This window comes from Ambystoma mexicanum, chromosome 7p (genome assembly GCF_040938575.1).
Source record: "Ambystoma mexicanum isolate Mex_15411 chromosome 7p, UKY_AmexF1_1, whole genome shotgun sequence".
NCBI lineage: Eukaryota > Metazoa > Chordata > Amphibia > Caudata > Ambystomatidae > Ambystoma > Ambystoma mexicanum.
In genome coordinates, this window is record NC_090939.1 from 830094630 (window position 1) to 830114908 (window position 20279).

Below are 20279 nucleotides of genomic sequence, written 5' to 3' on the forward strand. Positions count from 1 at the left end.
TGTAATCATATCCAATCTTCTAATGCTATTCATTTGGGATACTGGTGTAGCATTGCACATGAAACACTGTTGGATGAAAAATAGTTTTGCTGCTAGCAGCAAGTTTGTGGGAAATTGAAAAGCTTCTAATTCCAGAAAATGTGTGGTATTACACGGCCTGCAGTAGCAGCCGTGTAGTTATGGTTAAGTTTCTCAACTCAAAGGAAGAACACCTTTTGGGCGGCTTATAACTCCGCTCCCCATTGACAAATGTTTATCAACCTTTGCAACAAAAAGTATTTGGCCCACTCCGAATTTTTCTGGGAAGTTTGGTGAGGTTTCATCAATTGGGGGCAAAGTTATAGAGGGGTCCCAACATTTCTTTTTTCAATAGACTGAATGGAGAAAAACTTTGCTCACTCGTACAGCCCAAACTACTAGACGGATTTTCACTGAATTTGCAGTAGGAGTGGCGACTTGGGCCCGAAAGCGTGCTTTTGTAAATTTGCCCAAAATCTGTTCAGTCGTTTTTTGAAAAACAGGTAAAATGTCTGTCCAAAACAATTTGTGATATCTGGCTTTGCTCCGCTGACCCATTTCCCTGTTTGTTCTGGACACTGATGGTCCAAGGGGCGACGGGATGTCCGCAGACACACGACGCATCCGCTGATTGGCTGGAGGGAAGTATGATGCGTGTCATCATTTTTTGTAATGCCCGCCATGTTGTATCCATGAATATACGCAGATACCACAGCGGCAAAAGGGGCTCGAAAACATGTTTTTGGGCCATATGGTGGTGGGAAGAGGGGCTGGAAAGGGTGGAGGAGTGAAAGATGGCTCAAATGATGTATTTGTTTAGGTGGAAGAAGACGGTGTTGTGTCCACTGTGTCCACGGACACCGCGGTAGTTCGCTGAGAGGTCTCTGGCAAGTAGCTTATGTGGTGACTGCAGGCAGGCCTCATTAGGGTTGGGGAGTGCATTGTAGATTATATGATGATGGTCTTATAGGCTGTATTGTGCTGTGGTGTGTGTGGCTAGCTAGTACACTCTTGGGTGCATGTGCACTGGTTGAAGTATTGTAATAGTATGTCTACAAATGTGTACCGGGCCTTAGGTGGATGGTTTATTGGATTGAAGAGTGTGCTGACTGGTTGTACGTACTGGAAAACTGTAAGTATAGAAGTGGACAAGGCCTCAGGCAGCTGGCTTATTGGATTGAAGAGTGTGGTGACTGGTTATACGTACTGAACTACTGTATGTATAGAAGTGGATAGGGCTTCAGGCGGCTGGGTTATGTGTGTGGGTTGTGGCCAGTGTACAGATTGTTGGGTGCATGGCTCTGTTATGCTGTGGTGATTGTGACCAGGTACTAGAGTCTTTGTTGCATGGCTTGAGGTGATGCACTCAAGAGTCCAAGAGTGTGCCCACTGGTTGAAGTACTGGAATACTATGTGTACAGAAGTGGACAGGGCCTCAAATGGATGCCTTATGTCTTTGGGTTTTGGCCACTGGGCAGGTTCTTGGGTAGTTTACTGTATTATGATGTATTGGTTGTGGGCAGTTAGTAGAGTCTTGGGTGCAGAGGCCATGCAACCAAGAGTATGTCCATTGGCTGGAAGTACTATAATAGTATGTGAACTGAAGTGGATAGGGCTTCAGGTGGCCGTGATATGTTTGTGGGGTGTGGTAAGTGGTCAGATGTTTGCATGCATGTCTGTATTATGCTGCAGTGGTTGTGGCCAGGGTCTAGACTCTTGGGTGCATGGCCGGAGGCCGTATGAGGATAGCTCAGCGGCAACGTGCTCGCCTTGAAAGCAAGATGACACAAAGCAACATAGGTTCGATACCCAGGTCCATGCTTAGAAACCTCTGGGTACTTAAGCGCGTTATAAATATGCAACTAAGAGAAAAACAATTACGCAACTAAAAAACAAACAATTCCTGTAACAGTGCCTCAATGCCCACAGGCTGTGTGAGCGCTTTACAAATGTATAAATAAATAAATATATGGGTGATGATATGGGATATGTTTTGGTACTGGGCAAGGAAGAAGGGTGCAGTCATAATGGTAATGATTGTAATTGTATAAAGGAAAGAGAAAAGGAAAGTGAGAATAACAAAGTATTGAATTCTGGGAAGATTGGTGTTTGGGTAATGATATGCATTATGATTGGGAACTAGCATGAGGAAGAGGGATATGTAGTTAATGTGAGCTGTGGGCGAAAACACTTGTAAATGTACACATTGCAGACCCCTGGTGTATTAGGAGTAGGAAGGGAAGTGTATGTGTAATGCAAATGATTATGATGGCATTAATGGGATGCAGAGAGGGTAGATGTGGCATTGAGTACATTACGGATGGATAATTGCATACAAGAGAAACAGATCAGGGTAATACACAGTATAATTATGTTTGCAAAATTGTAATGACATATATATTACATCAATATACTTACGTTTCAGAAATGAACAAAGTTGCTTCACTGGATAGGTTTCTTGGGCAATCCTCTGTTTTTCTGGAAGTGTAAAAGACAGAATGTTGTTAAGTTTTCTAAATGTAAAGAAATATATAATACATGACTGCTTTTATATAGTTGGGAAGGGCGTTGCTGGCCATTAAATTTTGCAGCACAGAAAATATGTCATACCTGAAGTGATATTATAAGCATGGCGGTGTATTATATTGAAGTATGAAGGTGTTTTATAGCTTAGAGACATGACAGGTCATTTATAAACAAAGGTATCATTATTTTTTGTACTCTAGCTTGGTTAGTGAGCTGTTTTGAAAATACAGAATTTGCACTGCCATATATAGTAGCATATGCAGCAATGACAATGTAAGAAGAAATTGTTTTAAAAGCACTGCTGAAAAATAGGGATGTGTGCTGCAGACGATGTTTTGAAGCAGAGGAAACATATTTTTAAAATGACATCCTAAGGAAGGTGGAATATTATATTGTATTATGAAGGTCTTTTATAGTTTTGAGACAAGGCCGGGCATTCATAAAAATGTCTCATTACTTTTCTTTACTCTAGCTTGTTAATTGAGCAATTTCAAATCATGTAATTATGCACTGCTCTGATTAGTAGGATATGTTGCAGTGACAATGTAAAAATGGGATGGGTACTGCAGGCAAACATGTTTTGCAGCACATAAAAAGTGTATAGTTCAAGTCCCATTTTAAGCAATGTGGTATACTATACTACTTTTGAAAATTAAAACATATCTTTGGGATGTATTCTTAGATGTTGATAGCTGTAGATCCTGCAAGTAGAAATCTGTAAAGTTTCAAAGGTTTCTTGAGAGAGAGCAGGCTCTGAATCACAGCACAAATTCACTCTGAGAGTGGAAAGATACATCTGAACTATTGAGCTGAGGTGAGAAGATTAGATGGACGGTCTGTGGATAAGATTGGTGGAGGCTCTGTGACAGCTTGAATGCAGCCAATCAGAGTGTCTTACAGAAATAATTGTAAAAAGAGACAAAGGGATGCCGTGTGCCCCGATGTCTCAGGATACATGTGGTTGTTCACGTATGGATCGCAGGGAAGGATAAATGTGCCATCCGTGCACCTTTATAATGCCCTACATGGAAAGAGGACTGTGATGGCTGCCGACATCAGGGGTGTCCATGGCTATTGGTAAGTTCAACCAATCAGGTCAGGATAGGAGAGAATAGCAAGTGCTTCATATTTTCTTGGCATTGCTACAAGCCTGGGGTTGAGCAAGAAGACTGTTTGGATGATAGGATATTCCTGGGTTATAATGGTTGGAGATGTATGCAAAGCAGCTTGGGACCTCACATAATCTTGGCTTTGAAAAATTGGAAGTGTTATGGTTAAGAATGTGCAAGTTGTTTTGCTTGTAATTCATTAAAATATTAAGTTATGAAAAAAAGTAAACAATATTGTATCACCCTGTGTGTTTGGGTAGTATTGATGTGACCTGTCCCCGGATATGTCCGTGGACTTCTGTGACTTTCTGCAGATGCCCTTCCTAGTATATGAGGGAGAGGATGATAGTTATGTGCATAGTTTGCAATTATACATTTTTCAATTGATGGCCTGCTAAAAACCTCTGACATTCAGTGAAAAATACTGTGTTAGAGGGGCGTTATGGTTGTTAGGCAAAATTAAAAAAACAAAGAATTCCACCAGTTTAGCTAAGCTATGCAATCATAATCCGCGCTCCCACCATGCACTGATGAAACAAAGACACAGGACATCAAAGATGACATCGCAAATGGCATCATCAATGACTTCACTGATGACATTGCACATGCTGGAAAATTCTTTTAGTTTTGTGCCTGTAAGCAGGTTAAGCACTATCTGGATGCACTTTATTGAAAACATGACAATTATACTCTGGAGGCGCTACATATTGTGATTAATCCTGCAGAGTCCTTACAAAGAGCCTACTTAAAGTCTCCACCAAGGTGGCCAAGGGAAGGCAACTGGGAGGAGAAGGGCCCCAGGGGAACAGGAGGACTTTGTTGGGAGAGTATTTGTCTTCCTCAGAGGAAATATCAGTGATGCCAGAATATACAATCGCTTGTTGTCGGGGGGAGGCTTACTTTCCCACAGCTAATTGTCTAGATGCTGGTGACAACTGTCATAATCAATCATTTATTGAGATTAAACCACCCCCTTATAAAGTCACCCATATTTATGCCGGAGAAAGTCACTGTGATCAACAGGGGAATGTTAAATGCGAACCTCAAATCATTAACATCTTTGATTCTAATTGCCCTGCAAATCAGAACCACCCATTAAGTCCTTACACAACTGCTTTAGAAGATGTCATTAAGAATACAAATTAAATTAGTACATTTGGAAATAACATTCAGAATAGAAAAGGTAATTTGCACATTGGTGAATTCAAGTCCCACAATGCCAAAAGTACTGGGAGGAAGAAGAGGGATGCAGAAGCACTGGACTGCAAGATGCAGTCTAATAGTGCTAATGGCCCACACTTGAGGGAGCCTGGGAAGTATAAAAGACCCCTAAGGTGGAGATCCGTAGGGAGCAGTAGTGGGAGGTGAAGTGGTCGCCCTTAATCCAACCTGCAGTTGAAGCAGAAGTTGAAGGAAAGCAGAGACGCCGGAGCTGCCGTGATTTGCAGATTGGTTCTGAGATTGGGTCTGCCTTCAAAGATTTGTATGCAGAGGTTATTCAACAGGAAGCGTGCGTGAACGCTTTCCTCCTGAGAACCGTAAATGCAGAGGTCGTGCAGTCAGAAGTGTTAAGTTGAAAGGCTTTCCCCATTTTGAGGTGGACTCCGGTGGAAGGCGAGCATCGGAGTGTCCCAAGAGGGAGAAGCGCTCCTTTCCCAACCGCCATTGGGCCACAGGAAGTGAAAAGGAGCTGTTTGTCAGGCAGAGCACAGCAAAGAAAGTAGAAGGCTCAGAGTCAGCGGAGAGCGCCGACGCATAGGCAATACCCTGTGGGTTCCCTAATATTTTGTGACCCGGGAATGCTCCGTGATCACCCGCTGGCCAAATCTAATAAGTTTGAATACCGAAATGATGTAAAGAACTTCTAGTAGCAGAAGAATAATGATTTTAAATATCAAACTGATGTAAAGAACTTGAAGTGGCAGAATAATAAGGCTTTTGAATACCAAACTAATAGAAATAAGCTACAGTGAGAGAATTAGAAACTTGGGAAAAGACAAGAAAGATATCATTATACTTGTAAAGGTCAGAGTCATTCCAAAAGTCAAGAGAGGGCAACATTACACAAAGCTAATAAGAAATATTATTGCCAGAATCAAAAGAGGGCAATATCAAAGTAAGTTTATAAAAAACAACATTGCAAAAACCAAGAGTACGCAATTAAGAAACAAGTTGTCTCTAAGACCTAAACAAGCATTGTCTAGACCAAAGAAGATCACATGTGAGAAGCAGCCATTATTAGCATTTGGTTAATGTAAGAGTGGGAAAACAGAGTGCTGCCTTCCTGATAGAAAGTATTCAGGAAAAGAGGAGCATAACCTGCATTGCATGTGGCAATCACAAATGTGGAACAAACCCCACCAACATGTTTCATGTTTTCCCAGAAGTAGATGTTGTGAAAAATCAAAAGACTTTGCTAAGTTGTTTGAAGCAAACTTTACCACTGAAGTATTTGTAGTCATGTTAGAGGTTTTCATTGGTACTGGCAGGTGAGTATACCAGGGCTGAGACTTTGTAGTTGTAGACCTGGCAGGTGAGTGGGCCAGTTAGTAGTCATTGAAGTACTATGTTGTGGTTAAATACTAGGAAGAATAAGAAGTGACAAGGCCACTAAAGTATATTGTGAACTGGTGTGGAATCATCCTGATAAATCATTATTGCTGGTGCAAGTATTTTGTGAACTGTTGTGTGAACTACCCTAACAAAAGCATTTGTTTTGATACAAATGAACTGTGGATGTATTATTATTTTCAAAGAAGAAGTGGCGTTGAACTCTCTGCTTCAAGCGGAGAGATAAAGGGCTTCATTACACGGTAGGCGGTAAGGGTTCACCGCTACCGGTAAGGGCACCGGTACCGGTAAACCCTTACCGCCTTACTACGAGGTCCCTTTGCGGGTCCTCCCTTAACGCCTGGTTTTTCCAGGCGTTAAGGACGGGACCCGCAAAGGGACCTCGGAGCTAATTACGGTACCGCAATTTGCGGTACCGTAATTAGCACCTTCCCCATTCCCATTATGCCCTATGGGGCAAAAATGGGAATGGGGAAGGGCCTTGGTGAATGGGGAATTACCGCCCCCGCTCACCTTGGAGTAGGGCGGTAATTCCGCCATCCACCAAGGCGGACTCGGTACGGTACCCGCGGCAACCATGGCACTAATAGCGCCATGGTTACCGCCTACCGTGTAATGAGGCCCAAAGACTTGTTGAGTATTTTGAACTATGAGTCAAGTCCGAGTGAGAACTTTTTTCATTAGAACTTTATTGCAAGAAAGACCTTTCCTATTTTGAACTGTTGATTGAAAATCCTGTTTGTATCTGGGGAAGAGGATCTCACCCTTGTTACAAGCAGAAACAGTTGTCAGGTTTATATGGAACATAACTGTTACTTCTGTTATATATGAATTCTCATACACTACCTTGTTACATTTTTTTGCATGGATAAGTGTGAGGGACAGATTTCTTTTTTTAGAGTGTTTCCTTTAGTTTATTGTGATTGGCAGGGGAATTCTCATCAGGGTAGGGATAGTGAGACATTTATCAAACCTCTTTTTTCGTTAAAGCTTTTGGCGAATTAAAGCTGTTTGCATACAAAAGTAAGACATCATTTACAAAAGAACACATCATAATACAACAATTGATTAATAGATTAATCAGAAGAATCATTAAAATCAAGTAATAGCATCAGAGTCACACAGTAAAACGTAAAATTAGTGTAATTCACACTATCTGCTATGCTTTTACATGGCAGTTCTCTTCAGTTCAGTAGTTCAAAGTCCACATAAGATACTACTTATAATACTCTTGCATTGTAAATAAGTAAATTAACCAAGAGCTACAACATCGATCAGATACAGCAAGAATGGCATCCACCTGTCAAGCAATCGGTCATGTTCAATCTATGTCTCACAATTTCCCAAACATGATGAGCAGCAGCAACAACAACCAAAGGCTCAGCTGAGTAAACCATGACCCAAAATTGGTCAGACTTGTGTCCCCCCTGGGTTGTACAGAACCTATTATAGGCCTTGTGATAATATCCATTTAACATGCTGCAACCTGTGAGTATATGCCTGCAGGACTCTATCTTGCATATGCAAATGCGACAGAACCGCCATTCTCGTTACTCCTGAATCCACCCCCAGTGTACTACCGCATGGGCAAGATGTTCAGTCGTAGATATAGAAAGAAACATTGCAACGGAAGGCTGCAATATTTCACTAAATAGCTACATGGCTTATACTAAGCATAAACCTGTCTGGTGTGTTCCGCATAACGCTTCCGGCCAGCTAGGGCCTCCATAGTCGTGACCCTGTCATATTTGAGTGACGTTTAGTTTACCTCAGCCAGGAAAGGGCCTGGAGAGGGCATTTCTTCGATAGGGAGATCAATATGCAAAATATGCTCTTTTGCAACCTTAATCAGCTGGGAGTAGGCAGGGTTGTTTGGGTCCAAAAAGTAATGTAAGCTTCCAGCAAGGCCAATAAAGTGGTAAGAGCGGAAATAGCCTTTTCTGCCAAGATCTTCATTAGGAACCTGATGCATTTCAACTTCCATATCATCGAGAGACGACTCGATAGATACTGTTTGCAGTAGGCCCAGCATGGATTTTAAAGGTTTCCCCTCAATCTTATTTAACCAGGCTGAAGTTACTCCAGGGGCCGCTTCGAGGACATATAGAAGGCAAGGAATGGCAGACTTACGATACACCTCCAAATAACCTTCCACAGACTCACCCCCAACTCGGCCTATAAAATATTTCAGGACTTGCCATTTACGTAGTACTTTAGTCTGTACCAGCCTTGCAAATGCCATTCCAAACCACTTTCTGAGTTAATAAAATGGCATCTTAAGAAAAACGTATACATAGTTGTCCGGCTCACATTTCTGACCCTTCACAGCCCTTTAAAAAAGTTATTTCACTGAATTTGCTAGGTTTTGTTTTAGGGAAACTTCACCATAACATCCCTTTAACAAATGTACTTAATTGAATCAAGGATATAGACAGCTTGGATTTGAAATAGATATGAGAGCATTTAATTAAACACCCTCAAACACTTTATACCAATTAACATACCCAGGGACTGAGACTAAAACACACAACTGTGGAACCAGTGATGACTGAAACACTCAACTGATCGCAAACAATATTACTTGCGTGTATATACCCCAATAGAGAGAAATATAGAGCTGGTGAGAATTGACACCAAAATCCCCTCCACCACGCACAGTGTACTAACCTCCTTTGTCACACCTGAGCTACTGAGTCTAAAAACGAAATGGGAGAAAGTTGTAGGTGAAATCCTGCCGGAAGATTGGGTCAATATCATGATGTACCCCCGTGAAATGGTGATATCGTCTAGACTCAGACTTGTCCAGTTTAAGATACTACACAGAGTGTATTACCCGAGAGTTGCGCTCCATCGTCGAGGCAAAATCGCAGACTCAAAGTGCCGGAGTTGCTGTACTGAAGAAGGCAAATTCTACCACATTCTCTGGGACTGCCCCAACATCCAACAGTATTAGCAGCAATGCTGTAATGAGCTGTCGAGAGTCCTGGGGCGAACGTTCCCGAGGGACCCGAGCCTAGTACTATTGGGAGTGGAAGAGGAGGAAGCAATGTTGAGATATGAGAGGGCCTTCCTCTCGACCACAGCTGCACTAATTAAAAGGAACATAGCACAATTATGGAGGGCTGGGGCAACACCGCAATATGAACAATGGGTCACAGACCTTAACATCTGTATGGCAATGGAGCAACGAGTGCATGACGCCAGAGGATGTCCAGGGAAAGCCCAGGAAAATATGGCAGAAATGGGACGATGCGCAATGAAAGGCTGTTAACTGAATGGTGCATATCCATAAGACTGTTGTGATGCTGTTAGTTAAAATATGGTAATAATTGAGACTGCTAACTTTGGATCCATAACACGGCGGCTAATTATCATAATTCAGCTCTTTCAGAGTCCAAAGTTGTGTTTATGTTTATGTAATGTCTAAATAAAAACCAATAAAATGTGTTATAAAAAAACCAAAAAAAAAGAATGATAACTTCATCTACCTCATTTACTGCCCCAATCTATTTTCCACTTGCATTTCTGACTCCGGGGAGATATACCAACCTTCCTGCTTGGATTCCTGGAACCTTTCACTTAATCTCCGTTGCATTTCCTGAGCACCTTCCAAATTCTACATATTGATTATTTCCGCACCTACATTGCCAAGAATCTGTAATTCACATGTTGTGTCCTCATTACTGACCACATTTCTCACATTTTGTCAATGTGTCCTATTTTATATTTTCCCCAAAAATTAATATTTGTTTTTTTCTGAGCTTTGGCTACATGTGGTGAAAGAACCCGTCTTCCATTCGTGCAACTGCATACGTTAATTCTAACCATCAAAGTCTATCATCAATTAAATTTGAAAAGAGTGAGTTTACTCTTTCTTTTGTTCACCTCATGCTATATTAACTTTTACCTTGTTTATTGAGTTTCCACATTTGTAACTTACTTTCTAATATATTTTTATGTCACCTTTCTTTTTTACCAAGATATGATCTATTTAAAGGAATTGTGTGGAATTTCTAGTCATACCCCTCATGTTGTCCACTGCTTAGTTTGACATTTTTCCTTAGGACAACCAATGTGAGGTGCCACATGCAAAATGTTCATTATATGTGAAATATTTACCTGACAAAATGCAGGCTACTTTCCAATACCACATATCATTGATCATATATCTACAAAGCATAATGGTTAACTTAATAAACAATTCACATTAGACACATTTGCCACCCAAAAAACAGTTTTGATCCAGATTCATACCTAAAAGTAAAGATCTAATATCTCCTAGCAACAAGATGTGTCTTTTGATGTCAATTGTCTGTCATTCAAAAGCTGAACCAACCAAGCTAAAACCAAGTTGCAAGATTCTCATGAGAAAGGCGAGTCTTGTAAAACAGACCCACCCTCTGGGACTGAGCTTCGTCCACCCCCTCTTTGTTCAACAAACCATACTCCAAGTCAACCCTTGTTTATGTGTTAAACATTCCGGAATAAGAAGAGATAGAAAGATGCACGCTAAATCTTATGAACACAATCTGGGCTGAGAACAAAACACTTTTCTTTTCTTCCTCTTCAGTTGGTATCAGGTAATAATGTTCAGGGAGTTCCCCCCTCAGATTGTCATCCCTTCAGGGATACATTCGATAGGGTTTTCTCAATGCTTATCTTCTTTCCAACACACATTGCAGTATTGGCACTACTGTTGGTGTCAAACACAGCATGATCTCAGGCTTCCACCATATAGGAGGTACGGGGCAGGGTTTCCTGCAGAGGCAGGCAGCTGCTCCTCTACAGCAGTATGAAGGTTCAGCTCTTAGAACAGGAGGCAGTGAGTTTCACTGTTTCCCAGCAATATACAGGAAGCTGGAGCCAACGGCTTTAGCTCATCTGACTTTGGGTTGGAGGAGACCATAGGCATATGGGTTCTAGTTGGCCTGGACGACTGTGTTCTGGAGATTTTCATGGAAAGGTGGGGGCAGAATTGGAGAGTCATTTGTGGACAATTGACAGAGGATATGCTCATGAATGGGTAGCCAGTGTACTGCTTTCCTGGTAGCGGAAATGTGATCCCTCTTAGGAATGTTCAGGGCAGCTCTGATAGCATTATTTTGTATGATTAGGAGTTTGTCTAGGTTTTTAGATGAGGTACCGGCAAAGAGGACGTTACAACAGTCTAGACTTGAGCCGATGACAGCTCGCTCAATACTAAGGCAACTTTCTGTAGAAAGAAAGTGTCTTGATGTGTTAAGTAGTTTGGCAGTATAGGCTGCTGAGCAGGCGATGGTGCTTAGTTGGCGGATCAGAGAGAGGGTGGCATCAAGGTGGATTCCGAGTGTCTTCACATAAGAGGAGACAGGAACCCATCTATATTGAATTCACTGTATTGGGCATTGAGGTTTTTTACTAGGGCAGGGGTCCCTACTAGCAGGAGCTCTGCCTTGTCTCCATTCAAGCACACATGGTTTGCTGTCATCCAAGCCTGAATGATAGAGTAGACATTGTTCAGAGTGTTGGAGTCATCTGTATAGTTGCCAATGAGTGGGAGAAGAATCTGTACATCATCGGTCCAGGGTGTCAAAGAGGGGTTTGGTGGATATATATTGTATAGAGTCGGAGATATGCACGAACCTTGCGGGTCCCCACATAGGATGGGTGTAGGTGCAGCACAGGCATTCTCAGCAAACACTCTCATGACTCTCCCTTCCAGGAAGGAGACATCCATGAGGTGGCTTCAGGGGAGAAGTAAGCTGAGGTGTTAAGGTGGTTGCAGATGATTTTGTGGTCAACTAAAACAAAAGAGGCCGTCAGATTCATAAGGAGGAGGGCTGGTTTCCCCTTGTCTCTAATCTCATCCATCTGTTTTTTTAGGTCAAACAGTGCTGTTTCCGTTCCATGGTAAGTGAGGTGTGGTACTGAAGGGCTTGTGAAGTAGTGCCGACTCTGAATTTCCCAGTGGCGATCAATAAAGCCAAGAAGCCTTCTGAAGCCACTATTTTCTACAAAGAAGTAGGGTAGTGACTGTATCGCTGACATTACATCACTGCTGTTATTGTGGAGACAGAGCTTTTCATGCATTCTATGATAACATATGACATTCTCAAAAGCCTCAGCATCTCCATGCTGGTCCAATGACATGAAAATAGGTTGTATGCCTGCCATGAGATCTGCTGAAACAGATGTTACTTACAGCTTGTAAACATTTGTGAATTAGCAATATACCCTGGTTGTGTGGGATGATGGGGCACAGGTGTTCATTGCTTGCAGTCAAGGGTGGGAGGCTGACCTGTCACATTTCTCTGTTGGAAGCATGTGGATGATGATGTCTTGTATGGTCTCACAGGGAAGAGGTGTCAAAATTGGCTCCTGGATTTCCTCGCAAGATGTTTTTTTGTTGCATATATGACATGTGGCACGATGGGGAACTTGCTGTTCTGCTGAAAAGGAACTCCACATACCCAATGTACTTTGAGGGCTGCTATGGGCCCTAACGTATCCACTTCTCATGGTCTGCTCAGTGTACTTTTTAGTTTGTGCTATAGGGGTGCTGATGACAGAGGTGTATGTTGTTGCTGTGAATGACTGCACAGCTGTCCTACTGCTGTCCTCTATTTTTTAGACCGTTGTTGGAAAAGACTGCAGGCTGGCAAATGAAGAGTGTCTGAAGTTTGCTTCCTGTGTGCAGTGCTTGCGCTTGATAACTGCATGCGTTTGTCATTGTCTGCACACTATAGTCCTGTCCCCATTTATCCCTTGTTAAAGCAGAGGTGTCTGACCTTCAATCTGAAACTGCGGAGGAAGCATCATCTTTGTCATGCTTCTCAATGACATATGTTTCCAAGAAAATCAGACGTGCAAAATGTTCAGGAATCGGCTTTTGTTCATCGCCTGTGCATTGTGGTTTATATTGCTGAGTTGATGTCATCTCTTCTCTCTCTCTTGTGCCTCAGATAGGGAGGGGGGGCTACATGTTCCTCTGCTCATGAGTTCCATCCTCTGTTGCCTGATAAAAGTGCAATATTGGTGCATACACAATTATATTTTTTCCAGGATCAGCAGGCTCGCTTGAGACAGATGCCACTGTTCTTTGCAGAGGTATTGACCTGAGGCAGCTAATTAATTTGCTTGACCGGCATACAACCTACATATTATCTTCAATCCAAAATATAAAAGATACAAAAGAAAAATCAATACACTTCCTAATTAACAATTGGCATAAGTTATGATTCCAATTTAAGAGCTTTTAAAAATATTAATAGACGCTAGTTGATCTGACATATTAGCAGCACATAAAATATATGACCATCGCTCACCCATTTCTAAAGAACCCAAATAGGAACAGTGATTTCTAAAGTAAATCCGTTGCAACTCTATTAGTTTGGGACAGATTCAAATAAGATGCTCACGTGACTCGGGTAGGTCTCTGTTCACACAAACTCGGCAGAAATTAATTTGTCCAGTTATGATCTTACGCCTTGCTTGAATATCACGAGTAGGCCAAAGGTTGAAACGCAGCCTTAAGATGGCACTTCGCATAGCACGAGGAGGAGATTTTACTAAATAATGTTCCATTATTTTTAAATGTTTCGAAGGGAAAAGTAATTCACACTGGTTCTTAAATTTTAAACATTTGGTCTGGGTAGTAATCCAGTCACATCGATATAATATGTGTTTGGCTTTATCTGGATTTGTGTTCACAATGTCTATGGTGATATCAGCTCCGGTTAAAGCAAAGTACATTTCTCTCATCCATTTGTGTACAAAGACATGAGTAGTCGAAAACAAATAGGCTGACAAAATTTGAAGAATGTTATTGCAATCAGTTGAAATTAAGCATTTACGAAAAAGAGCACAAAGACGCAACAAGTAGACAGCATGGAGAGAAACTAGACCAGGTTTGTAGCGAAGCAAAGAAACCGGTATGCATTGTGGTAAGGAGAGAATACTTCTCCAAATTTGGCTTCTAATATGTCAAAGGAAGGTTGTGGCCAAATTGGCCATAAAGGATGCATGGGATAGCTTTCTGATTCCAGTAGGATAAAGATGGGTTCGGCGTAAACTTACCATATCAATGTAAAATAATCTTTGTTTGTGAAATGGCAATTACTAGTTTTTGCTCCACGCTATCTACTTGGCCTACAGCATTTAGCCCACTCTCAAAAGTCATGCCTAGATAAGTGTAGCTTGGGACGGTCAGAAGTTTTGTTTATTTAATTGACCATGTCAATGTATTAAAGGCAGTGCTAGATGGTGAACAGACTACAATTTAGGTTTTGTCAGTATTGATTATGAGTTGATTCGCATCGATGTAGGTGCTGAATGCAGTTAGCAATTTTTGAAGACCTATTGGCGTTTTTGCAATAAGCACTAGGTCGTCTGCATAACTTAATGTTTTGATGGCAACTCCATTTAGAATTGGAGAATCCGAGACTACATCAGCGAAAGTCTGACTAACATCATGAATGAAGCAGTCGAAAATCGCTGAGGCGAGTAGAAGCCTTGCTTAAGGCCCCGGGCTGTCGCAATGGGTGTAGATAAAAGGCCATCTAAATTTAATCGGATGCGTATTGAAGTTTGAGTGTGAAGAGCATAAATGATTTCTCGTATGATTTCTCGTATGGACGCTGAACATCGGTCTGTCACCAATTTCGACATAAGCATAACACGTGATCGAGTCGAAGGCGGCATGTAGGTCTATAAATGTATGGTATTGGGCTTTTATAGCATTAAGACAAAATAAGTTGATGTGAGTACCCAAACCAGCAACAAACCCTGATTGTTGTGGGTTTCTAAATTTGCCGGCTTTCATCCATAGATTGAAATCACGTAATATCAATTTTGCAAACAATTTGCCCGGGCCATCCAATAGTGCAATCAGCCAGAAGTTCTGCGGCAGCGTGCGATCACCTTTTTTATAAATTGGAAAGATGATCAACGTTTTCCATGATTGAGGAATTTCTTTGGACTTCAACACCTGCTTAAAGATTTTGTACAGAATCACAGCCCAAAGAACTGGGTTTGATTTAAACATTAGATTGTGAAGCCCATCAGGGCCAACTGCTCTAGATGAGCTCACCTCTGTAGGGTGTCCTGACCCACGTTTAAGCTACCCTGCTACAACATTTGGTGCTGTGGGCTTAGAAAATTCAAGATGGCGGAAAACCCACATGTGCGCTGAAATCCAGGAAAGCTGCGCAGTTTGTGCGCCCACCAAAATGGTTGCCTCACTTGCCACCCACCAGTGCGAGAATGAAAGGCCGGGTTGCCATGAGGGAAATGGGTTGCCAAAGGAAAAACAGTAGCGCCGGTTAGCTTCAAAGCCCTTTAAAACCACCATTGGACTACCCGCATAGTAGTCTGAAACCATTGGGAATGGCAATGCTGATTGCCAAATGCAACCTAGAAGTGTGGGGAATTCATTTCTTAAATCCCAAAAATGAGTGCAGTACCAGTACTCACCACTATCCAAAAGCCGGCGTTTTAAAACCACTCTGTGTGTTTTTCTGAAGGCAAGCAAAATGCCTATTTCAAACCTTGCAACATGTGCAAAATATTCACTGAACACCAGCAGACATTTGGCAGAATGGAGTTTTGTGTGCCTACAAAATCTGGGAAATGAAGAGCCCAAAAACAATGCTTATAACAAAAATGCTATGGAGTCAGCAGCTTAAGCCTAACTGCAACTGGATTTAAAACCACCAAAATCGAAAATGTTAAATTAAATGAGTGACCTATGTTTGGTGTCACATGCCTTTGTAACTGTTGAAATGTCATAGTTTTGCACTTAGAATCAGCATTCTAGCTGCATGTGTAAAATTACAAGTTATTTTAAAAGCAACAAAAAGTTAGCTGAAGGTCTGGCTTAAGGAACTTGATTTTGCCTAGCAACTACCCATCAGGAGTGAAACTTGAGTCACCACTGTGTTCCCAGGCCAACCTTCCTTTTGCTGCCCAGGCTAAGGATATGCCATCTATCTGATAATTGAATTATCTGTGCTCTGCAAGAGAGTGAACAAAGCCCTCTTCACTCAGGCAAAGGTTTTTATTACCGCAGTCGTAAATTGTAGCTTCCTCTTGGCAGGAGCTGGGAGGAGCACTGCCTGTGAGAAGCAAGCTGGCTTGGCAGAAACTGGAAAGACTGGTTTCTGTACCATGTGACCTGAAAAGACACACCCCTGCAGCAAGGATATGGTTTTATAAAAAGATGAATAACTCATAGAGCGGACATGTGAAAATTTTATAAATGATACCATAATTCTTGTGATTTTTCTGCCCACAGTTTAAGACGTGGTAGGAACCGGTGGTATGTTCAGGGGGGTTTTAGCGGAAAAGTGGATATTACTCTAAATGTGTGCATGTTAAAAATCTGAAACTTCATCAATTAATGTCCATACCCCCTGCGCACATGTATGTAAAGTTGGGTCCATGTCGGAAATTGAAAAAGCAGTTAAAAAGTGAAATATGTGCCAGTTCTGAATGCAAGCTCCCAGGAAGAGCAGAGTTTGAACAGGGGATACCTCCTGTAATGCATGATGGGTGCATATGATTTTAAAACAATATGTACCTCTGCAAATATGTATTTGTTTCAAATCTAGATTTGTGTGTAAGTTGACAGGAGGAGTGGACTTTCTGCAGGCTGTAAAATGACATCAATCTGACTCACAGTTCAGTTTGCCAATCAAGCGGAGGAATGGAAGTTTGACCAATTAGAAGCTGAGAGAGAGGTAGGGTCAGTGATGCTAGAACACACCCACATTCTAAACACATAAAAGCAGACAGACAGGACAGATAAGCACCTTTCAAAATCCATCTGCCGCTGGAAGCCCTGCCGGAAAAATCCATACTTACCTCCATCAAACTCCAGAAAGCCAAACTAGAGACTTCAATCTATCCAGACCAGAGAGAAAGCAGTGCTGTGCCTAGCAGAGACCAGACCAGGCGCTGTGAGCAGAACCCGGAAAGACCTGACCAGACTGTTGACCAGATCGTGACAAAGCCGCTTTCCGGTTCAAAATCTCTTGTGAGTACTTAGCAAAACTCAGAACACATCTCTTAGTTTAAATTCATCTAATTCAATCTATTTAACCTAAGTAGAACTGCCTCCTAACTGTCACCTGTCATTTTAGCTGCAAAAGCTGCACGTGTCTTTTTGAACTTTAAAATTTCGAATCTAAAAAACGACCTTTATTCAATCGTTCATATCTCCGCAACCGTTTGTGCTAGAGACTTGCAATAACTTTTATTTAAAAGCTTAGAATCGTAGCTTTGAATCGCACCAAGAACCGCATTCCTACCCCTTATAGTTTTACCGCAATCGCGGAACACGCATCCGCGAATTTTGCCGCGATTTGCAAATTTCTTCACGTGTAAAAAGACAGCAGTTTTGCCTTCCATTTGCCAGAAATTCGTTTAACCTGCTAACTATCCCTGCATCATTGCTAGTGTGAGCCTGGACTAATATTAACTAGATACCACTCACCCTGAACCTCTATAAGGGAATTAAAAGCAAATTTAGCATATTTCTCATTCATTGCCAGCACATATCCAAGCATTGCCTGTGTTTTCAAAACTCCTATCTGTTTTCTGTAAGCTTGCTGGGATTGAACTGAATTACCGTTGATTGCATTTCTGAGGACTGTGTGTTTTCCTTCCATTTCCTTGCATTGCATAAAGAGGGGGGGAGGGAATAGCCCGAGAAAAGTGATTACATTGTCTGGTTGAATCATATTGCGTATTTTCTGTACTGCATTCATTGAATATTGCATCCACCTGAGCTACATAAAGCATCCTCTACCACATTATACTTTTGTTCCTATTTACCAGTGTGCTATCTTATCCATTTCATGTCAACTCATTAGTCATTATAAAGAAGTGTGCTAGTGCCAGATTCTCCGTTGTTAATATTTACCATATCAGATTAAGTGTGATATTCAATTATTAATTTATTAAAAAGTGTGATATCTATTTTAAATTATCAAATAAACCTTTTAAACTTGCAAAACAGAACTACTTCTTGGCTCAGTGGGGTCAGGGGGATTCCAAGAGAGGGGTGTTATACAGGGGTAGTCATCCAGAACGCATGAACTGGACCTAAAGATATATCAATAAGGGTTTTCATTCAGTATTCTAGACTAGGCGTTAACTTGGCTGTAGTGCTGAATTGAATCCTCTTACAAATTGGGGGCTCGAGCCGAGACGTTGGGTTAGATTTACCATTTGTGCGGCTTAATACAGTGTGCTAACTGACGGGATACATATATCCGGTCGGATCACCACGCTGCATTACGCTGTGAAGCATTCCTCAAAAGGGACACTCCAAGAAAAGTTCTGTTCTGCAAAAATAAATTACTAACCTCTGTAAGTCAGGACAGAGACCAATCTCTAGAATGACGACCTTAGTAGACATGAAAATGGCCAGAGAGCACCTCTTGCATAAGCTATTTGTGAGAGGTGAATGGACCGAACAGGGCCAGGATGCGTGGTTGCAGGCAATCACAAAACAGGTCACTGAAACAGGGTCAGATATATATAGAGATCAGGGTCCATTACATGTGGCCCTGAGTGAACTATATATGGCTCCTAAAGCCAAAGAGGAACACAATAAGATTGCCAGGATAGCAGCATACCTGTACCTATATATGGGAGACATGCAGGATAGATGTGCTGAAAGCCAAAATCTGGCAAATAGGCAACAGATGGCGTTAGAGAAGGTCCAATCTGACCTGGTCTCTTCTGAGCAGAGGCTGCAGAGGAGCCAGGAGTCAGAAGATGATAGTAGGCAGCACATCATTAAAATAAAGAAGGATATGGATGTGCTGCAACAGGAAAAGGTAGAACAGGATACCAGATTTCTGGCCTTGCAGAAGGAATACCAAGAAGGTTTGGACTCCCTACTGCAAAACCAGAAAAAGCTGGAGCAACAACTGGACTTCAACAGGGTATGTGCTGAGCAGGTAGTCACCCTGCAAGGCCACCTAGATAGAGTGAAGGCAGAGAGCAATAAACTAATTCTGAAAGACCTGGATACCCAGGCAGAGTTTGATCAGGAACGCCAGAAAGCTGGTGCCTTTCAAAGGCAGAGGGACGACCTGGCGGCACAAATGCAGGCTCTTAGTCAGGAAAGAGACGCCTTAGGCCAGGAAGTCTGCCATTTAAAAAGGAAAATGGAAGAAAATCACCTGGCCCACCAGGGGCTGGGTGACCTCCAAAAAGAAAACCAGAACTTGGTAGAGCACACCAGAAGGGTGGAGGATGCTCTAGCAAGAAAGGAGCAGGCCAATAGGGACACAGCTCAGGAGGTAACCCTCCTGCAGCAAAGACTGGCCCAGTTCTCCAGGACCAACCAGGAAGCACAGAGGGAAAATGAGGCCCTCTGTCAACACAATGATAGGCTCCAACAGCAGGTAGCGATGCAGGAGAAACTGATAGAGTCGAGTAAGGCCTTAACAGAGGAACTGAAAGCACAAATGCAGGCTCTTGCATTGCAACAGGGAGCAGGGGCGGATAGAGATGAGGTCCGCTGGGAAAGAGAGACTCCTGACCATAACCGCAGGAGCCCTAACACCAGGGGCCTTCATCTTCCCCAGTCCCTGGACTCTACCACCCCCGTGTCCCCTGGCGCACATGAGCACAGGGCCACAGGGATGGCAGATTACTATCCAGCTAAGAGTATGGGGCTCATAGGCCAGTACCATCCAGGAATGGAGGGGTGGGCATCCGGGTATGGGCACCCAAGTACAATACAGTTCAGTGGGGAACCCCAGGAGAGTAGGCCCATTAAGGGCATCCTGAAAACCTCTGCCCAGTTAGGTCAGTGGAGGGGGTACCCATCAAATCCTGGCAGCAAGGAGGAATCTGAAGACTCCTCTGAACTGCGCAGGACACAGGAGACCAGGTCCCCACATTCTGCCAGCCATTCCCAGGCTCGCAGAATCCGGGAAAACCTGGAAGAACAGACGGGAACCTCTGGGAGCAGTGCCTCCGAGTCCGAGGACGATTGGACCAGGGTTACCCGAACCAAAAAGGCCAATAAGGCAAAAAGGGCCTTGCTTAAGGACCCCTTAA

General features: G+C 42.5%; 1 long non-coding RNA gene across 1 annotated transcript in view; it reads right to left on the minus strand.

The window, feature by feature from the left end:
* Positions 1-2436: 2436 nt before the first annotated feature.
* Positions 2437-20279, minus strand: part of LOC138525581 (uncharacterized) — a 99087-nt gene continuing 81244 nt past the window's right edge. Inside the window, exon 3 of the long non-coding RNA XR_011283368.1 lies at positions 2437-2496. This is a non-coding gene — a long non-coding RNA (uncharacterized lncRNA). The remainder of the gene's footprint in view (positions 2497-20279) is intronic.